The following is a 19,642-nucleotide window of genomic DNA, read 5'->3' as shown; positions in this document are numbered from 1 at the left end:
GTTCTTTACACTCACTGTTAAAAATGCACCCATTTCTAGTCTGAATAAACATGTCTAGCTTGAGTTTCTAACCAAGGGATTTCATTATGCATTTCTCTCCAGATTTTTCAACCTCACTACCCTACTAGGAGTATCACTGAAATAAACAGCCTAAAAATGATGTGACCCCTCTATTTGAGGCTTAAACACAATTTCCTCTCTTCTAGTTTCTGCAATCAGTTCAAGTATTATTGTCTGGCTCTTGACTTTCTTTCTTTCTTTCTTTCTTTCTTTCTTTCTTTCTTTCTTTCTTTCTTTCTTTCACAATGAAACTTTGAAATAAGAAAATTGGTTATCAGTTAATGAAATTCTAGCTGTGGTCAAATCTTTCAAACATCCAGGGCCCTGATTTAATTGGAAGTAATTATAGTCTTTTCTGAAGTATAATTATAGGGTATTTTTTCCCTGACATTTACAGTGTGGAAATTAAAAACAAAATGATGTCAGAATCACAAGATTTTAATCTGTCTTCAAACAATAATGTGAGCTAGTGTCAGAGGTTTGTCCTTGGTTGGGGGAGGGGGAATTCACTGAAGAAAATTCTCTGGGTGAAGATGGCTAATAGCACCTAGTAGTGTGGGTTTTGTATCCAAAAAGAGAGATTCCTGAGGGATTTCTATTTCTCAAAGCTTAATGAAAACCTCCCATCTATATAACACGGGGAAAGGTAAGGCAGTTCTTAGCTCCTGAGAATGATGGGTTTATTATGATGTCGAATGTAACTCCATGATTAAGGTTACATTAAGATTTACACTTAAAGCAGGACAAAATAAATAAATAAATAATCCCTGTGTTCCACATGTTAGGATTGAATTCAGTCTCCATACTCAGAAAAACTCTCTGGAGGACAATTGAATGTCCTATGCAATTTTTCAGAGAAAAATATTTTACTAACTTTTGCAGAGGAAACATTTTTAAATGCTTCCTTTTGAAATTTCAGCCTGTTTTTCCTTCACAATTCTTTGGGTTCCTCTAGCTGAACTGCCACACTACACACATTCATAAACTCCACACTACACACATTCTGGTAATAGGGATAAGCCCAACCAGTACAAATTGCAGCCATCCTTGACTATACATGAGGTTTGCAATGGTACAGCTACAGTGGTTGTTGGATTCTGACTGCAGAATCCCAGGGGCCAGAACTTCAGCTGGTAAAAATTGTCATAGCTCCATTGAAGGCAATAGCTCTATGACACCAGCTATTGTAAAATTCCCTGACATTTTACACAGAATCATAGAATATCAGGGTTGGAAGAGACCTCAGGAGGTCATCTAGTCCAACCCTTGCTCAAAGCAGGACCAATCCCCAACTTAATCATCCCAGCCAGAGCTTTGTCGAGCCGGGCCTTAAAAACCTCGAAGGATGGAGATTCCACCACCTCCCTAGGTAACCCATTCTAGTGCTTCACAACCCTCTGAGTGAAATAGTGTTTCCTAATATCCAACCTAGACCTCCCCCACTGCGACTTGAGACCATTGCTTCTTGTTCTGTCATCTGCAACCACTAAGAACAGCCTAACTCCATCCTCTTTGGAACCCCTCTTCAGGTAGTTGAAATCAAATCCTCCCTCACTCTTCTCTTCTGCAAACTAAACAAGCCCAGTTCCCTCAGCCTTTCCTCATCAGTCAGGTGCGCCAGCCTCCTGATCATTGCCCTCCACTGTACTCTTTCCAATTTTTTCCACATCCTTCTCTTAGTTGGGGACCAAAAATGGACACAGTACTCCAGATGAGGCCTCACCAATGCTGAATAGAGAGGAATAATCACTTCCCTTGATCTGCTGGCAATGCTCCGACTAATGCAGCCCAATATGCCATTAGCCTTCTTGGCAACAAGGACACACTGTTGACTCATATCCAGCTTCTTGTCCACTGTAATCCCCAGGTCCTTTTCTGCAGAACTGCCACTTAGCCAGTCGGTCCCCAGTAGTTCCCCAGATTTTCCTTCTTCCCTTTTTTAAAGATGGGCACTATATTTGCCTTTTTCCAGTCGTCTGGGACCTCCGCCAATCGCCACGAGTTTTCAAAGATAATGGTCAATGGCTCTGCAATCACATCCACCAACTCCCTCAGCACCCTCAAATGCTTTAGATCCGGATCCATGGACACATAGCAGAGAGGATCTAGCCCCAGCTACAGACAAGGCCTGGGCTCTTTCATAAATATATCCACCCAAAGGTACAGTTTAACCCAGCATTTTTAATCAATATCTTCTCCAGCAATTCGTGCAGCATATAAGGAAGAAGGGGAAGGTGCTCTCTACCCTGCTTCTTTGGAACTGAATTTCTGGATTTAACTTCCATTCCTAAATTCTATCCCTGCAAGTCAATCTAAGTGAAGAAAGGAGACAGATTAATATAGTGCCATTCAGATCAAAAGGACTACATAATTAAAAATGTGACATACAAAACAGTCTGTAATTAAAAGCACAATAAGGCAAAAAGTAATGTATTGTATGGTACTGGTGTGAGTAGGGGGGCAATTGTGCGGCTGGATGCACCCTCTTTCTGATGCCGTGTTACAGGAGGTCCAGACCACTTGTAATCATTAATGATTCCATAGGGCTTTTCACAAGGAGTGTTAGCCAAATTCCAGCTGGGCAACTACCATCTGAGCCACTAGCCTGCCCCACACATAATTCTGTTCGAGTCTTCACTTTCCGTCTTAAGACCCCCACTGTGTGGTTTCATTAGTACAGAATGGCTACCGTGTTTCATTCCAGACATGGCTTTTCTTCTGTAATAGCTGAAGGGATCTCTCTCAACATGGCAGCCTGTGAAACAACCTGGTCAAAGAAAGTGATTTTAAAAGTAACATTCATTATTTTTGTTATAGTGGAAGCCATAATGAAGACAACGAGCCTGATACAGGTTGAGGCAAAATGTTGGCTAAAGGAAAACTGCAATGACTAGTTATCATACTTTAGGTACTGGACCTGAGCCACCCAGTTCTTTCCAGGAACAGGTCCCACTTCTGCACCCAAATGATGAGGTAACATGAACCTTGTGACTCCTAGACGGTATCACCTACAGCAGCGTTTGTCAAGCTTATCGGGATGACAGCCCCCTTCTTCAGAGTCAAAAATTGTCATGACTTTTTACTGTAAAAGCAAGAGTAAAAACATATCATTGATATATCAATTATAAAAACATATAATTTACTTTTCAAGAGGTTGACGGAGAATACTTGATTTTAAAGGGTCTATCTATCATACTTGGATGGCCTCCATCAACATATTATCCCTGTGAAGAGAGAAAGTGCTATTATTCCATGGTTACAGAAAGGGAACATAGGCACAGACACCAAATGACTTGCCCAAGGTTACACAAGAAGTCTATTGAGGAGCAGGAATTGAACCCAGGTTTTCCACAGCCCAGGCTAGCACTGTACCCACTGGAGATAGTGTGGCACTGGCAAGCATAGGAAAGGAAGATTTTTTGTGCTTTAGAGTGTAATAATTCTTTACTGCCTCGCAACCTTCCCTCCGCCCCATTGCCTTTCATGATCCCCCCAGGTCACAACCCACCGGTTGAAATACATAAGCCTTAATTGATTGGGCACAGGACTAGGAGACATGAGTTCTATTTCAAACTTGACCACTGACCTATCTTGTGACTTTGTGCAAGTTATTTCGCCTCTGTTTCTTCTCTCATCTTTTCCCTCTCATTTTGGGGCAGAGACCGTTTCTTACTGTGATCATGCAGGGCCAAGTACAATGGGGCCTTGATCTCAGTTATGGCTTCTAGGTGCTAATGTCATACAAATAATAATAGCTAACCTGCCACAGGAAGCAGTGCTGGCATTCTCCAATAACGTTCAATGTCCTGCACAGCTTGGCTTCCCAACTTAGCCATAGTCTGTAATCACAACTTTGACAATTGTTCTGGGGGGGCTTGTCTTGAGCCCCATCAACACCACCCCTCTCTAAAGAGCTACATAAATATTTATTGCTTCTGATAATAACATTTAAGCATTTCCCTCTGCAAAAGGCTTTACCACTGTTTACTAATTCATCTAATTGAAATAAGAATATATGTAAACTGATTGTCAAAGCAAAGCTGTCAGGAGCAATCCACCTGTGAGTGATGCTGTGTTGTCTTTCATTGCTGGCTGACATTTTAATGATATTTCCCAGTGAGGGGCTGAGATTGATCATGCAGAGTAGAAGCCAGTGTTGCTGGGACATATAAATGACACCTATCTGGGTTAGCTAGGACATGCGTGCTCTTTCCTACTTAGGCTGGGCAAACAGTGTTACTGCCATCACCTGCTAAGCAATGTATCTGGTATCCTGTCAGTTCTCCTGCCTAGCTCTTCAGCATCCTGCCTGGCAGACTGTTTCAGAGTCAGGGACCCCAGGACTTCCCTGCCACAGAGCCAGCAGTCTGGCAGACTGGGGTGCTACCAGACCTTTGAGCCACGGAGCAAAGAGCCTGGAAGCTGTGACTGAGTTGGGAGCCTCAGCGCTAGTGCTTCCAGGTGAAATTCATTTCAAATTTTTCAAAACAAAGCTTTTTTATTGTTTTGAGACTTTTCCCTTCCACAGGAAATTTCAAAATGTCTTCTTTTAATTCTGAAACAAAATTAATTATTTTTCAAACTTTTGGAATTTCCTTTGTAAGGAAAATTCCAAATTTTGGCCAGCTCTAAAAATAAGTAAAATTAGAATTTTCTATGTAATTTAACTTTTAAATTAGCCAAACCAACCCTACCAGCACTTATGCCCGTATACAACTTTACACAAGCGATTAGTACCATTGATCTTAAAGGGATTACTCACATTTGTAAAGTTACTCACATGCACAAATGATGGCAAGATCCAGGCCTTATTTTAAACACTAACATCTTCATTACAATGTCTTTGAAGGTCTCTGTTTTCTCATACATTCAAATGTTGAGACCGATTCCTGCTCTAACACAGACCATTTTGTTGGCAGTTCCTGGTTGAGGATGTTTTTTTTAAAAATATATATTTAAGGTACTAAACTTTCTTAAATTGGGTTTCTTTTCTTCATACTTGGATGTACTTATCAGAATATCTTTTATGTTATGCTACAGTTTTCTATTGTTAATTATTATATCTATTATTTGAAAGACTCTCCAAACACTGACAAGGGTTGCATTGGCACAAGCTACTCAGTTCAGAATTTGGGAGTGGAGTCCTTTAGCACCACTTGTATTACCTTCTATCAGAATCCATCCTGCATTGTGAAACTGACTTCAAATAAGTGCGGCATTGTTCACAGTAACAAGACTATTGGGAGGGTTGGAGGCAGTGAAAGGTTTAGTGGCTGTTTCCATTTGTTTTAGCTGTATCAGCTGGGCAACTTGTTGGGTTTTTTTCTACTTCAAACACAGCTTTGTTTTCAAAGGTGTGGATGCAAAATCTGGACACTCCTGTCATCTGAATAGGGCTTACATATGTTCACATCACTGCAAAGCAGGTTATAATGACTCCAGCTCATGCATTCCGCCCTAATTAAGTCAGCGGAGATCCATAAAGCTTTCAGCAGAGCTAGGACTGCATGTACTGAAGTAACCTTGATGATTTTAGACACAAAAAGCATGCATTAATGCTGAAATCTCCTACTTCGCTAAGCATTTTTATTTTTATTTTTCGCAACAGCCAGGTAAATATAGCTGAAGAATGCACATTCTTCTACCTTTCTCCATTATTACAGAGGAGATGATTAGTGTTGCACTGAAGCAACTTTCCTGTTTAGTAAGTTTACATGACTTGATTTGCCAAAGAGCTTGCCAGCTGTCTGGATTGCATTCCCAGTTCCCACATTAAGTCTCTGTTGACCAGGACCCTTTATGTATAATCACCTCACCCTCCAGCAAATTCTTGGTAACAAGTCTGGCTTCATGAAGCACCAAATGCTAATAATTTAGGACCAGATGCTCTCATTTAGTGTGTGGCATGGATGGGAGCAAAGGAGCAGAATTCTAGGCAAAAAGGACCTGAAGCTTGTGGAAGGGAAGGACAGCATGCCTGGCAGACAGCTCCCAATCCCTAAAAGACCCTCCTTGTAAACACACTGTAATTGTACATAACTCTCATTTGAGTGTATGGATGAAGGGAGTGGAGCTAGGAAGCAGGTGCTGCATGTTCTACTCCCTATCAACCTGGACAAAATACTGCTGTGAAAGCCAATGGAATTAACACTGCAAATAGCAGCAATCATTTCCGCTATGTGTCTTATGATGAGCTGGGCAAATTTTTTGATGATTTTTTTTTGTCAAAAGTGCATTTTTGAAGGTCCAAAAGTATTTGCCAAATTTAATCCAAATTTGGAAAATAGTTTTGGTTGGCAAAAAATGTCAAAAGATTTAAAATGTTTTGTTTTCACCCATTTAGAAACATTTTGTTTTGACTTTCTAATTTGAATCAGCATTTTGATTTTAAATCTGGCCAGTTATTTTTTAAACACACACACACACAGAACAACTCAAAAAATGTGTTTTGCATTGACTGAAATAGTTCATCCAACATAAAATGAATTAAAAAAAAACTGAAAGAAATATTTTGGCATTTGACTTGAAACATGTTGGTCACTTCAGAACAATTTTTCTTTTCTTGAGTTTTCCAATTTAAAAAATTGCTTTGGTTTGTATCATACTGAATTTTTTTTCTAGATTTTTCACTTTGTCCCCTTGACCAAAAAATGCTGTTATTTGTTCAACTCTCGTCTTATATCCCCTTTGGAGGAAGATGTAGGTAGCATGGCCCCCACTAGTGGGTTGATCTACAGAGATTTATGAGTCTGCTACTGCTTCCAACTAGGGAGTTCAGTTGGTAGAGGCTCGTGCTTTTAGTGCTGAAGGTCCTGGGTTTAAACTTTGCTGTTGGTCCCAGTAGGATTGGCTATACAGACACAGCAGAGGGACAAGTGGCCATATGACTCCTGAGTGAGCCAGGCTACCAAGGGAAGGGAAACAACTGAGGAGCATGCAGAGGCAGCTCTAGGTATTTTGCCGCCCCAAGCACGGCAAGCAGGTTGCCTTCGGTGGCTTGCCTGTGGGAGGACCGCCGAAGCCGCGGGACCAGCTGACCCTCCGTAGTCAAGCCGCCGAAGGCAGCCTGCCTGTCGCCCTCGCGGTGACCGGCAGAGCGCCCCCCGTGGCTTGCCACCCCAAGCACGCGCTTGGCATGCTGGGGTCTGGAGCCACCCCTGGGAACATGGATGTGCAAGCTCTCCGTGCAGCTTCACTGTGATCCAATGGGTTGGGGTCACATTGCCCTTGGATCCTTTAGTTCTGTGCTACCTTCAGAGGAGAATACAGGGGTAACCCCACAAGCTGATCCATGCTTTCAGCAGCACTACTACCCCTCCTTTGGGAGGTTTGTGGGAGGGATAATTTGCCTCTCAGTGTTCAGGCAGTGCCTTTTGTTATATGGTGGAAGGACGGGTCACTCATGTCCAAAGTAATTCTACTCTGAGTCTTGGATAAATGTATACATTCCATTATGCAGTCTCTCATTTGGAAGGCGATAGCTCAGCAGAGCTGCTCAAAAATGGGGCAAAAATCTCAACAATAATGTTCATAAAATCCCACCTCCTTTTTTTTTTTTTTTTTTTGGTAAAAATGTCAAATTATGATTTTTTTTGTTCTATACCTCTATTTGGAGTCCAGGACACGCTTGAGGATTTGATAATGGTTGCCTGGTGGCCTATGTGAAAGGGTCTCAGTTTGATTCCAAGGAAACCTCATAATTGGCCCCCTTTTTTCAGCCTAAACCCAGGGGTCAAAGAGTCCCAGGAGAGAACGAAACACCATTGTATTCCTAGAAGGCCGGCCTTTACCTACAATTAGTCAATAAGCTCGCCTTTTATCAGTCCAATACGGACTGGCAGGGGTGGGTATTTAGGGGTCCTAAAGCTAATACAGGACTGCTATATTAGGCCTTATTTCCAGTATGAGTTTGTGTCAAGAGGAAAGACTCTGTTTTCCAAATGGAATGTTTTCTATCTGCTTGTTATTTTCACCTTCAAACTTGCTTGGACAGTTCAGTATGAGAAACGTAATGGTTCCTACAGGCAAACCTACCTGTTTATAGTATTTATGGGAAGCCAATCACTATCTGTCTACAGTATTTATGGGGTGCCAATTACTAGAGTATCCAGGTGCCAGGTACAGTATTAAGATAAGCATAAAAGTTATTGAACATGGACTCTGCTCTTCCCATTCTAGGGTTTGGCCCCTTATACTTGGATAGTTTTTGCCTTCTCCTCCTCTCTCCCCTTCACCTTCATTCGCCACCCTTTGTCAGACTTGCTAGGCTTTGGGGGAAAGGTGCGGTTTGCACTGTGCTCTGAAAACAGTTAGACTTGTGATCTCTCTCAGCAGGGCATGACAGTCTAGGCCCCGGTGCAACAGCTTCTGGGCCCAAAAGCTTCACCACGGGCAGAGTTGGGCTCTGATCCTCAATAACCACAGTTGCCTAATTCAGTTACTCACAGAGAAGTGGTCTTTTAAGGACCACAGTCCCAGTGAGAGGAGAAAATAGGAAGTAGTCCACAGGGATTACCTGGCACAGCTACTTTCCTCCATCTGCACTCATTGTGGGAGGAAGGAGGGGAGTTGTCACTAATGCAGGACCCACTAATAGCAGTTTGATCTTATTTCCCTAATAAAAGTGTCTCTACTGGGGAGTAGAAGGGGTTGAAGAGAGACGTGGGAAAAATACTCACCTGGTTGGGTGACTCAAAGGCCAGGGGCTTGTGTTCTCATTTTGCCATGGTTAATATTTTGGTTAAACACTGGGAATAGAACCTGGAGAAGGCCCTGAGACCTTTAGGGGTTGGTTTGCTGCAAACTAGGGCTGTCAAGCGATTAAAAAAATTATTCGCAATTAATCATGTGATTAAAAAATTAATTGTGATTAATCACAGTGTTAAACAATAATAGAATACCATTTATTTAAATATTTTGGATGTTTTCTACATTTTCAAATATATTTATTTCAATCATAACACAGAATACAAAGGGTACAGTGCTCAATTTATATTTATTTTTATTACAAGTATTTGCACTGTAAAAAACAAAAGAAATAGTATTTTTCAATTCACCTAATACAAGTACAGTAGTCCAGTCTCTTTATCATGAAAGTTGAACTTACAAATGTAGAATTATGTACAAAAAAACCTGCATTCAAAAATAAAAAGTGTAAATCTTTAGAGCCTGCAAGTCCACTCTGTCCTACTTTTTGTTCAGCCAATCGCTCAGACAAACAAGTTTGCTTACTTTTGCAGAAGATAATGCTGCCCTCTTCTTGTTTACAAAATCATCTGAAAGGTGTTCCCATGGCACTGTTGTAACCAGCATTGCAAGATATTTACGTGCCAGATGTGCTAAAGATTCATATGTCCCTCCATGCTTCAACCACCATTTCAGGGGACATGCATCCATGCTGATGACAGGTTTTGCTCCATTTTACAGATAGGGAAACAAAGGCTCAGAGGAGTTAAATGACTTGCCTAGAGCTGTACATCAAATGAATGACAAAGCTGGGAATAGAATGCAGGAGTCCTGGTCCCCATACCTTTGCACTAATTAGTAGGCTGTGCTCTTTGTGCTTTTGGATTTCTACTCTCAGTCTCTATTTGCTGACTATTTTGGAAGGGCCAATCATTTGTGTAAGAACAAAGAAGATAAGAATTGCCTGTTGTCAAATAAAAGAACTTCTGTATAATTGTCTGTGGCAGGTGGATCCCCAGGTTGCTTTTGACTGTTGCTACGCAGGGCAGACAGCAAGTGGAGTTAGAGAGACAAGGTGGGTGAGGTAATATCGTTTATTGGACCAACTTCTGTTAAAATCCAACTACACCGTGCACAGCAAGCGGAGTTAGTCAGCGCTCAGGGCTGAGCTGGCCCGATGATTCTACCAGTTGATTGCTCAGGGCTGCAGTAGTCAAGCTGCATGACGCCAATAGATTTGCACAGGGGCTGGAATCAGATTACACTGACTCCAAAGGATCAGGCAGCAGCTTCCAAGGAAAAATACTCGTCCACATAAAGAGAGAAATAATTACAAATAACTAATTAAGTAAGGAGCAGCAAGAGGGAAGGATTGAGCAGAACTGGAGGAAAGGAAAAGTGTCTGAGTGAAAGCTACGGACAAGAGGAGCTGAATCTTGCATCTGAAAAACAGGGCAACCTAGAGACATTTTAAAAAATAAGAAATTAAAAGTCTGTGAGGGAGAAGTACAAAAAATGTCCCTGATTTTCCAAAGGAAATGGAACGGGGGAATGGAGACGTGAGGACAAAAATATAAACATTGATTTCTTATATATGAAGGAAAGCTCTCTTCAGCTGCAGAGTGAAAGTAAACTTTGGAAAAGACCCAAGGAAAGTGATGGGAATTGTTTGTCCTTGCTATTTTTTACTCCAGTCATTGGGTAGCATTGGTGAAGAAGTTACTACAAACAAGCTTACTGGATTCAGTATATAGGGCATTCCTCTCTTCTCTTTCAAGGGTAGCCTATGGCCAAGAGTACTTAGTTAAATGTGATAAAAGCTCCTAGCTGAACTCCAGGCAGCATCCATGACTGTAAACACATTCTAAACTTAGCTGGATCTGATAGCCACAAGGAGGAAAATCCTCCCCACCCACTGCAATTAAGATTCCCCTTCACCCCAGATCCACCCCATTCAGGAAAGCCTGGGGAAATGGATAGGCCTGAAAGCCAACAAATGCAGGCTGTCTCAGACCAAAGTACAGTGGAGGTTTCAGAGTCCCTCACTGAAAAACCCCTGTAACTATTTCCTCCCCATTTTAACCAGGAGGCTGGAGGCATGAGTACTGCAGCTATAGCAGGTGTCATTGTATTAGGTGAGTAGAGAAGTGGCTTTTCACATAGCCAAGATCAAAATCATTCAGGGCTTTTTAAGTCAAAACCAAAACCCTTAAACTTAGGGTGACCATACATCCTGTTCTGGGCTGGGACAGTCCCTTTTTTAAGCCCTGTCCTCCTGGCCAGCCCGACTTTTTTTTTTCCCCAAAAGGAGGCATTTGTCCCTTTTGCTCTTGCTGACTTGCTCAGTTGGCAAGAGAAAACAGGACAAATGCCAACTTTTGTCCAAAAAGTGGGGTCCAATGCAGAAGGAGACAGGCAACAGCTTCCTCAGAGATCCCCTCCCCCGCAGGGTTCCAACAAGGAGGCAACAGCCTCATGTTGGGGGGCCCCCACAGGGATCCAGTCACCAGGCAACAGCATGGGGGGGAGCCCCTCGGTTGAGCGGCTGGGGGTGTCCAGTTTTCTCTTTGGGAAATACGGTCACCCTACTTAAACTTCTTCCAGAAGGCAACATAGATCACCAGACACAGGTGTAATATGTCAGAAGTGCCACTCAGTAAAAGCAGGCCGTTGCATTCTGTGCCAGGGCCGCCCAGAGGGGGGGGGGCAAGAGGGGCAATTTGCCCCAGGCCCTGGGCCCCACAGGGGCCCCCACGAGAGTTTTTCGGGGCCCCTGGAGCGGGGTCCTTCACTCGCTCCAGGGGGCCCAGAAAACTCTTGCGGGGCCGGGCCTAGGAGCTTCTTCCGCTCCCGTTCTTCGCCGGCAGGGGGGTCCTTCCGCTCTGGGGCGGAAGGATCCCCCACTGGCGAATTACCGCTGAAGTGGGACCCACCGCCGAAGTTCAGCTCGGTCTTCGGCGGTAATTCGGCGGCGGGGGGCCCTTCCGTTCCGGGACCCGCCGCCGAAGTGCCCCGAAGACCTGCGGTGGGGGCCCCCCGCCGCCGAATTACCGCCGAAGACCGGGCTGCACTTTGGCAGCGGGTCCCGCTTCGGCGGTAATTTGGCGGCGGGGGGGGACCCCGCCGCGGGTCTTTGGGGCACTTCGGCAGCGGGTCCTGGAATGGAAGGGCCCCCCCGCCGCCGAAGACCCTAGGCCCCCAGAATCGTCTGGGCGGCCCTGTTCTGTGCTATAAACCAGGGCCATTTCAGATGCTTCCTGATGAAGTAAAATGCAATAGAGGAAAGTAGAAGAAAACTCATTTATTCAGATCTGTGAGAGATGGCAACAAAAAGGTTCCAGATCTGATCATATACTGTGCCTGGCATCCAATTATCCATGTTTTCTCAAATCAAACCTTAATAAGAGAAAACTGGCACATCAAGGGTCACTGTATGTTAAACACAAACAATCCTCCTTTCTCGTGATTTCGTTCTTTTTGGTCACATGCTTTGGGCCCATTGCTCATGATGATGTCTAAACTCAATTTAAACCCAGAATTCACTCAGGTCTAAGGTATTCCTACAGGTGTGCAAACCCCTATCTTCTCCCCATTCTTGGATTGCACTGGTCATTAGGCAGGGGGTAAGTGTCCAGGTGCTGCGGCGTTTCTCAAATACAGCCACCATGGCAGCATGTGGCCACATGGGGCTTTTCTTGCGGCCACAGAACCCTGGGCTGTGATGGGGGGTGGGAGGAAGCAGCGGCCACTCCCCATCCCTGTTGCTCCTGGATGCACTGCCTTGGTGTTTGTTGCTGGGGCCGCCAGCAAGGGTTTGGCCCTGCCCCCCTCCGGAGACCCCTGGGGCACAATGCTGGAGGAGCAGGCAGCCAGTGAGTTCCCCACCTTCTAAGAAGCAATAGGGCTCAGGAACTGGGCTTCAGCCCTGGGGTGGCAGGCAGCTGGCTCTGGCTGCAGGGCTTTGGGCTCCAGCCCCGAGCTCAGGCTGCACAGCAGCGGGGCCCAGGCTCCAGCCGTGCAGTTTTGGGCTTCTTCCCCCAGCAGTGGGGCTTCAGGCTCTGGCCCCTCGCTGCCTCCTCCAGCCACCCACCCACCCTCATCACCCCCGGTCTTCACTGACTCCCCCTAACTCCCAGCCAGGGCTCAATTTGTCCCTGCACTTGTGCAGGCTGAGTAAGCCTGCTGTGAAAAGTGATACGTGTGTGTTTGTTAATATCACTTTTCACAACAGACTGACTAGCAAGCACTAAATAAATTACAATGATTTGGACATGTATATGTGCATATTTATTTGTTTTTCCTAAAGCTATTTAAGTATTTTAGGAAAAGCGTGAGTGCGGCCAGCAGCACGAGATGGTGGCCGTGCTCTGAGGCCACCAAATACTTGGTCCTGAGAACCCCTGAGTGTGAGGCAGCACTGTGCTGATGGTACCCAGAGGCAGACACTTCGGCACTGAGGGAACTCCTACAGTGGCAATTTAGACACCGAGTGAGTTTAGGTGCCTACAGGGCTAGGTGACAGCTGAGTGGGAGTTTTGTGGATCGCAGAAGTGCCTAAACCCTAGATTTAGGCACCAAAATTCCTTTAAGGAGCTGGGCCCTTGCAGAGCCCTGTTTCAGGCTCCCTACACAAAGAGTCTCTCAGTTTCTTGCTAGCTCTCTTTTGGGTTCAGCCTTCGGTCATTGCCCTGGGCTCTCTGGTTTCCTACGATGCCAGGTGACCCAATCTCTTACCACCCAAGCCATACTTCACCACATCTAGCTCCTCTGTGTACTTGGAGGGCTTCCTTCTTTTCAGACCTGCCCTTGCAGGCACATCCCTTTCCCTGGTGTTGCAAGGCAGTTCAAATTTAGACCTTTTCAATTTTATTAATCCTTTCCTGACTCCTGTTCCTTCTTACCTAAATGCCCCTGGAAGAGAAAGGGGGAGATTTAGCCCGTGAGGCCCAGGGTACTGAAACAGCCTTGTGACAGTGCCCCTAAACCTGCTGGCACAAAGGCACAGATTCACAAAGGTATTCAGGTGCCTAACTCCCCTTGACTATAGTCAGGGCTGGTGCAAGGATGTTTCGCAACTTCCACCTTGCGCCCCCCCCCCGCGGCAGCTCCCCCCCTCTGCCCTGAGGCACCCCCCTTGCGGCAGCTCCCCACCCCTCCCCTCCACCCTGAGCCACCCCCCCTACCCCAGCTCACCCCTGCTCTGCGCACGAGCAGCCCGAGCACACCGTTGCTGCTTCACTTCTCCCGCCTCCCAGGCTTGCGGCGCCTAAGCCAATTGGCGCCACAAGCCTGGGAGGCAGGAAAAGTGAAGCAGCTCACCCCTGCCCCGCCTTCTCCCTGAGCACGCTGTGGCTGCTTCACTTCTCCTGCCTCCCAGGCTTGCGGTGCCAATCAGCTTAGGCGCCTCCAGCCTGAGAGGCAGGAGAAGTGAAGCTGCCACAGCGTGCTTGGGGAGGAGGCGGGGCAGGGGTGAGCTGGGTGGGGAGTTCCCCTCTGTGTCGCCCCCCCCCTCCGCCTTACTTGCTGCAGGCGGCCCTCCTTGCGCTCCCCTGCCCCAGCTCCCTCTGCCTAAGGGCAGGCGGTGACCGGGGCGGCCAAAGATCCGGCCGCTGTAGTCGCTGCTGAAGAAAATGGCGCCCCCCAAATACCAGCGCCCTAGCCGACCACCTACGTCACCTAAATGGTTGCACCGGCCCTGACTATAGTGGGAGTTAGGTTCCTAAGTACCTTTGTGAATCTGGGTCTGTAGTATTTATTCTCCCCAAGCCCTGAGCTTTATTTGCATTATATTCTTGTTAACATCTTGCGCGACATTTTACAACATTTAAAAAACTTTCTCTCTGGACATTGGTGTGTAAGGGGATGGAACAGATGACTACTGACACTGATCCTAATCTAATCCTTCCAATAATCTAATCCTGCCAAGCCTATTTATAGCCTTGAAATGACAATAGACTTTAAAGTGACACAAGTATCTGCATTTGGGCTCTAGAAATATACACACAGTTCTACATACATTTTAACCCTCCACAAATGCAGTTTCCTCAGACTGATTGCATGATAACTCCCTTTCAATATGCCAGAGGGATAGGATGTGTGGCTCTGGTACATCCTCCTTGACAAACAATACTTTTCATAACACTGGTAAAGTACTGAGGACCAAAAATACATTTTATTTCAATAAAACTCATAAATGTGGAATTTTTTTCCTTGGTGGAATTTAATAACCTTCTGCTGTCTGGAAATAATCAAGAAGAAAAGCTCTCATAGCCATGTAAAAAATATAAACTGATTCTGGTTTGTTATTTCATCCAGCAATTTGAGAACTTTTTCTATTTTCTTGGGATTAAGGCGATCAACCAATGTTCCCCCCCCCCCTCCAATCTTGTTAAGGAGCTTATTAACGTTTTACATTCAAAATAAAGATAAATGAGAAGAAACTGATCTGAAAACAAAGTCATACCTAATGCCACATATTTCTGTATGTGACTGCTAGACTATTTCCACTGTTTGTAACCAATTTATTTTACCAGTGCTTCTGCTTCTCACTAGCTCTGCAGAACTTCAGCTCACACATAGCAGAGAAGTAGTTCAACCAGGAGTCACCAGGTTTTTTTTTTTTTTAAAAATATAATTCAATGCAGGGACTTGTTTATAGAACTGAATCCTTTTGTTTTTCCAAAAGGGACTTGGATATTCACTGAGCAACGACACCAGTGGTAGGTAACTGTATGCTTTTTCCAGAGCAAAGTCCTCAGTTTTCAGCAGAATTTACATTTCAGAAATAAATATTTAAAAGAATTGTAATGGAACTGAAATAAAGAATGTCTCTCTCTCCCACACACACACTGTCAATTAGTGTGAGGTCACTTCAATGCAGACAGTGTCTCTGTTCAAGCCCTTTAATATTTTACTTTATCCATGAGAAAACATGGCTTCTTTAGATTTTTAATACCCCATAAAAAGCCAATAAAATGCTATTCCTTATTGTCTACCTAGCAGATGGGTCAAACAAGTCAGTCAAATGGCATTTTTTGTTGCAGGGCCTCTTTCTCTTCCAGGAGAGGAAAACTAATGCTATGTAACTCGTGTGTCAATTTCTTGCTGCTGTTTTTCAGACATGACATTTAAGATTTTCTATATCTCTGATTTTTCAACAACAAAATAAAGTAAGTGACATCAGTGCAGCAGTCAGAGACCATAAAAGAGCTGCTTAGTAAATGTGTTGACCATTATTAAGCAAATGAGACAGCAGTGCACTTTTCCATTTAAAAAGCTTGCATTCACCCCTGTGGCCATAACACAGGGTGATGTCTTAAATAATGATAGTGACAGTCACATTTCTGACAAACAAAGGAACTGTTTGGGTTTGGGTTTTGTTTTTTTTTTTAAGAAAAAAACTGAAAATATTCCCACTCCTTTGGGAAAAACTAATGCACTTTTTCCAAAGGGCAGAATAATACAAGCCAACTCGAAAACAATTGGGAAAGAAGATGGCATACATACTGAAGTGACCTGCAAACCTCCCACAGCAAAGGAGGCTGCAACAGTATTTGATTCTGTCAAATTGCTCCAAGCCAGGCACAAATTAGTACTGTATTTGCACCACATTCTGGTTGACTGTAAACCCCAGCACTGGTTTCCTCTGCCAAAAACGCTATTGCATGCAGGGAACAATGCCTATATAGGGGCCCAGACTCTTACTTATGCTAGGTAGTGCCTTAGTCTGCTGACTGAAAACAGCCAAGCTACTCCATGGGAATAAGGGAAGCAGAATCTCACCCGGAGAAAGGTCACGTTGTGGGTGGATCAGATATATCCAACCTCAAACAGACCACGGGATCTGTTCTCTCCCCACCCTCATTCCTCATCCATCTAGATGTGCCCTTGGCACTCCCATTGTGGGAATTGCACAATGGGTTTGGGACATGCTATCCAGGAGAGGATAGACCCTTAACTTGTGAAGCATACATTATTCATGGGGCTGAGATTTGCAAAAGGCATCCATATGATTTAGGAAAATAATCCCTATTGAAAGTCAATGGGAGTTAGGTTCCTATGCCACTTAAACATTTCTGAAAATCCTACCTGTAAGGTTAAAGAACCCTCCCTCCTAGCTATACACTCAAGGACTGCTGAAGTCTGCTGGGTAATATTATACCAGACTAAGGGCTGTGATAGTTAAAGTCTTCTATAGATAAGGTTGAGTTTCAAGCTCAGACCTAAGTAGGGAGGGTCTAGGCATAAGGAGGGTAGTGGGTTACCATGAGCACATCAGAGCTGTCTACACTGGCCTTCTGTAGAATACTGAGTCAAGTTCATGGACACAGTCCAATTCTTTAAGGCACTCTATGGTCTGGGCACAGCACATTTGAAAGGTTGCCTAAAGCTCTAGGATGGGGGTGGTGGCTAACAACTCTGCTCAGCAGGCACAATGCAACTCTCTACCCGCCCCCAGGGCAAAGCTCCTCTGTGCAGGAGACAGAACTTCCTTTGGAGGGAGGGCAGATGAAGACCGTGGAACAAACACTGCCTGAAATTAAAGGCCATCAAAAACCACACCACCATCTGCTCCAAGAGCAAGTTCAGCCTGGCCTACTCTAACACAAACACATTAAGAAAAACCTAAAACAAAAACAAAACAAAACACTAGCTTGCACATATGGGCGGTAGGTGACCTGGCTGTTGGGAGAAGTTAGCCCCCGGCCCTTCCCCTTGTGCCCAAAGCTCCACCCCCCCTTCCTCTGCAGGAGCCCAGAGCACCCCCACCACGGCCCCCATCACAGCAGCAGTGCCCCCAGCTCCAGTGTACCAGGCAGCACAGCTCCAGTGCCAGTCACCCCGAGTCCCCGTGGCAGGCAGGCTGGCCAGCCCCAGCCAGCCTGGGTCAGGGCAGAGCACCAGGAACTGCAGAAGAGGGTCTGGGGGGGGCAGATCATGGACCGCACCAGGCTGTTTGGGGAGGTACAGTGGTCACCTGTGCTTGCACATGTGATTCTCCCGCAGGGAGAGGCTTAGAGAGGGAACAAACCACAGGTGACAGATATTAGTCACTTAATGGCTATTGGAAGGCTCTCACGTGCTACGGTGATGAGGTGGTTTAAGAACCTATGTGGCACAGACTAGCAGAGGAGCCATTGCAGCAAGGCTTGGGATAGTTGGAATCAGTACTAGAGTGAGGGAGCCAGAGTAGTAGCTGTGGGGAGGGTTGAGGGCTTGGGGGTTATTCATTTGTTTGTTTTTTTCTCCATCAACTTTTGCTATGTCCAAGACACTTAGAGAAAGATTGCTTCATCCTACTTCGCTCCCTCCTCACTGCCATGTGGTTGCCCTGGTTTTTCTTTTTGGAAATCTGGTCACCCAAGGCTCAGCAGCACTAACTTGCCCAGCTGATATGAAAGCACACGTGTCTGTGAGGATGTTGGCTCAGCACCAGTGGTTAAAGCAGATCTAAATAAGGTGAGGGTAAGCTCACCAATTCTGGTGGCAGTATGTCATCCTGGGTGGCCTCATCTTGTGTGAAGGGACATGTCATGGTGGAAATGGGGTCAAGGGAAATGTCTGCAAACAGACCCATACTCAGCCAAATAAAGGGAGGGTGTGTTTGTGTCTCTGCAGGGACAGAATATAGGGCTGTGTAGAGAGGGTCAACCCTTGAGCTCCCATGCATCCTCCCCACCCTGTTCCCATCCACACCCACCATTGTGGGGAGGGAACATGCTGTTTCCCCTGGATTCTGCTAAAGGAAACAAAGCCTGTAGTAGGTTTTTCCTTTTATCCTGAAAAGAGAGAGAGAGAGAGATGAAATGGACTCCAGTGCACCTCTTTGCCCCTCTGCCTTCCTGGAAGGGAAGGGAATCATCTTCCTATGGAAGAGCAGAAGTAGATGCAGATAGGAGACTCCCCATCAAGTGCCAGTACTGCTCCACCTACTGCTAGGAAAGGTTTGACGCCTCCTCCTGTTATTTCCACTTCTGACTCTCCTGCCTACTGACTGAGTCTTCATTCTACCGCTCAGTAAGAAGGAAAAGGAGCTGAGCTTCCCCAAGCTCAAGAGAGGGAATTATCCCTTTAGGCAGAGGAGGAAGAGCTGTCCTCCCACAAGCCCCTCTGTACTTTAGCCCCTGATAAGGTGGCAGGGTGAAAAAGGATCAAATGTTTGTATATCTACATTCCAAGGTGCTCTACTAATTATAGGTCTGTTTAGGCTCCCCTCATTCCTGGTGAGTAGAACCTTGGATCAGTGATCTCCTTGAAATCCATAGGGCTGGTTGGGAGAGTAGGGTACTACTAAAGGGAGGAAGGCGGGCAGAATTAGTCAGTGGTGTCTGTTGGGACTACAGCATGTTTAAGAAAGTCTGAGCGCTCACACAAATACTCTCCAGCAGGGAGTGGAGCACTCTGTAAGGTCATTGTTTTGCCTTTATCATCCATGATTTTTTTTCTGCTTGCCAGGATTTTAAAGGAGCCATCTGAGTGAGCCTTCCCCCTTCAGAAATGGGAAGCGGTGTACACAGTTGAATATCACATTCAATCAGCCCGACTCCTTGCTGTAGGGACCCATACTGTATTGTGTGTGAGAGATGGGAAGGCACCCATGTGAAAGGCATGATGTGGTTTTAGCTCTGGCATACTTAGCACTAAGTTGTTTCCCCTCCAAAGCCTCTACTATGGCTCTCCCTTCTCCTTTCTGTGTGCAAGGTAGGGGTTAACTGCCTTCTCACTGCCATTTTCTCCCCCCTCTAGTCCTCATAGAGGGCATTTGGGTGTTACAGTGTCTGCGCAAGAGGAAATGATGTAAACAACATGGTCCAAGGTGCCCTGGAGTCAGCTACGTTGTCAGGGGGCTGGGAGGAGAGCACTCTGGGTGAGAACCAGTGTGTAGTGACAGGGTCTG

This window comes from Mauremys mutica, chromosome 1, assembly GCF_020497125.1.
Source record: "Mauremys mutica isolate MM-2020 ecotype Southern chromosome 1, ASM2049712v1, whole genome shotgun sequence".
Classification (NCBI taxonomy): Eukaryota; Metazoa; Chordata; order Testudines; family Geoemydidae; genus Mauremys; species Mauremys mutica.
Note: the sequence above shows the minus strand (reverse complement) of the source record.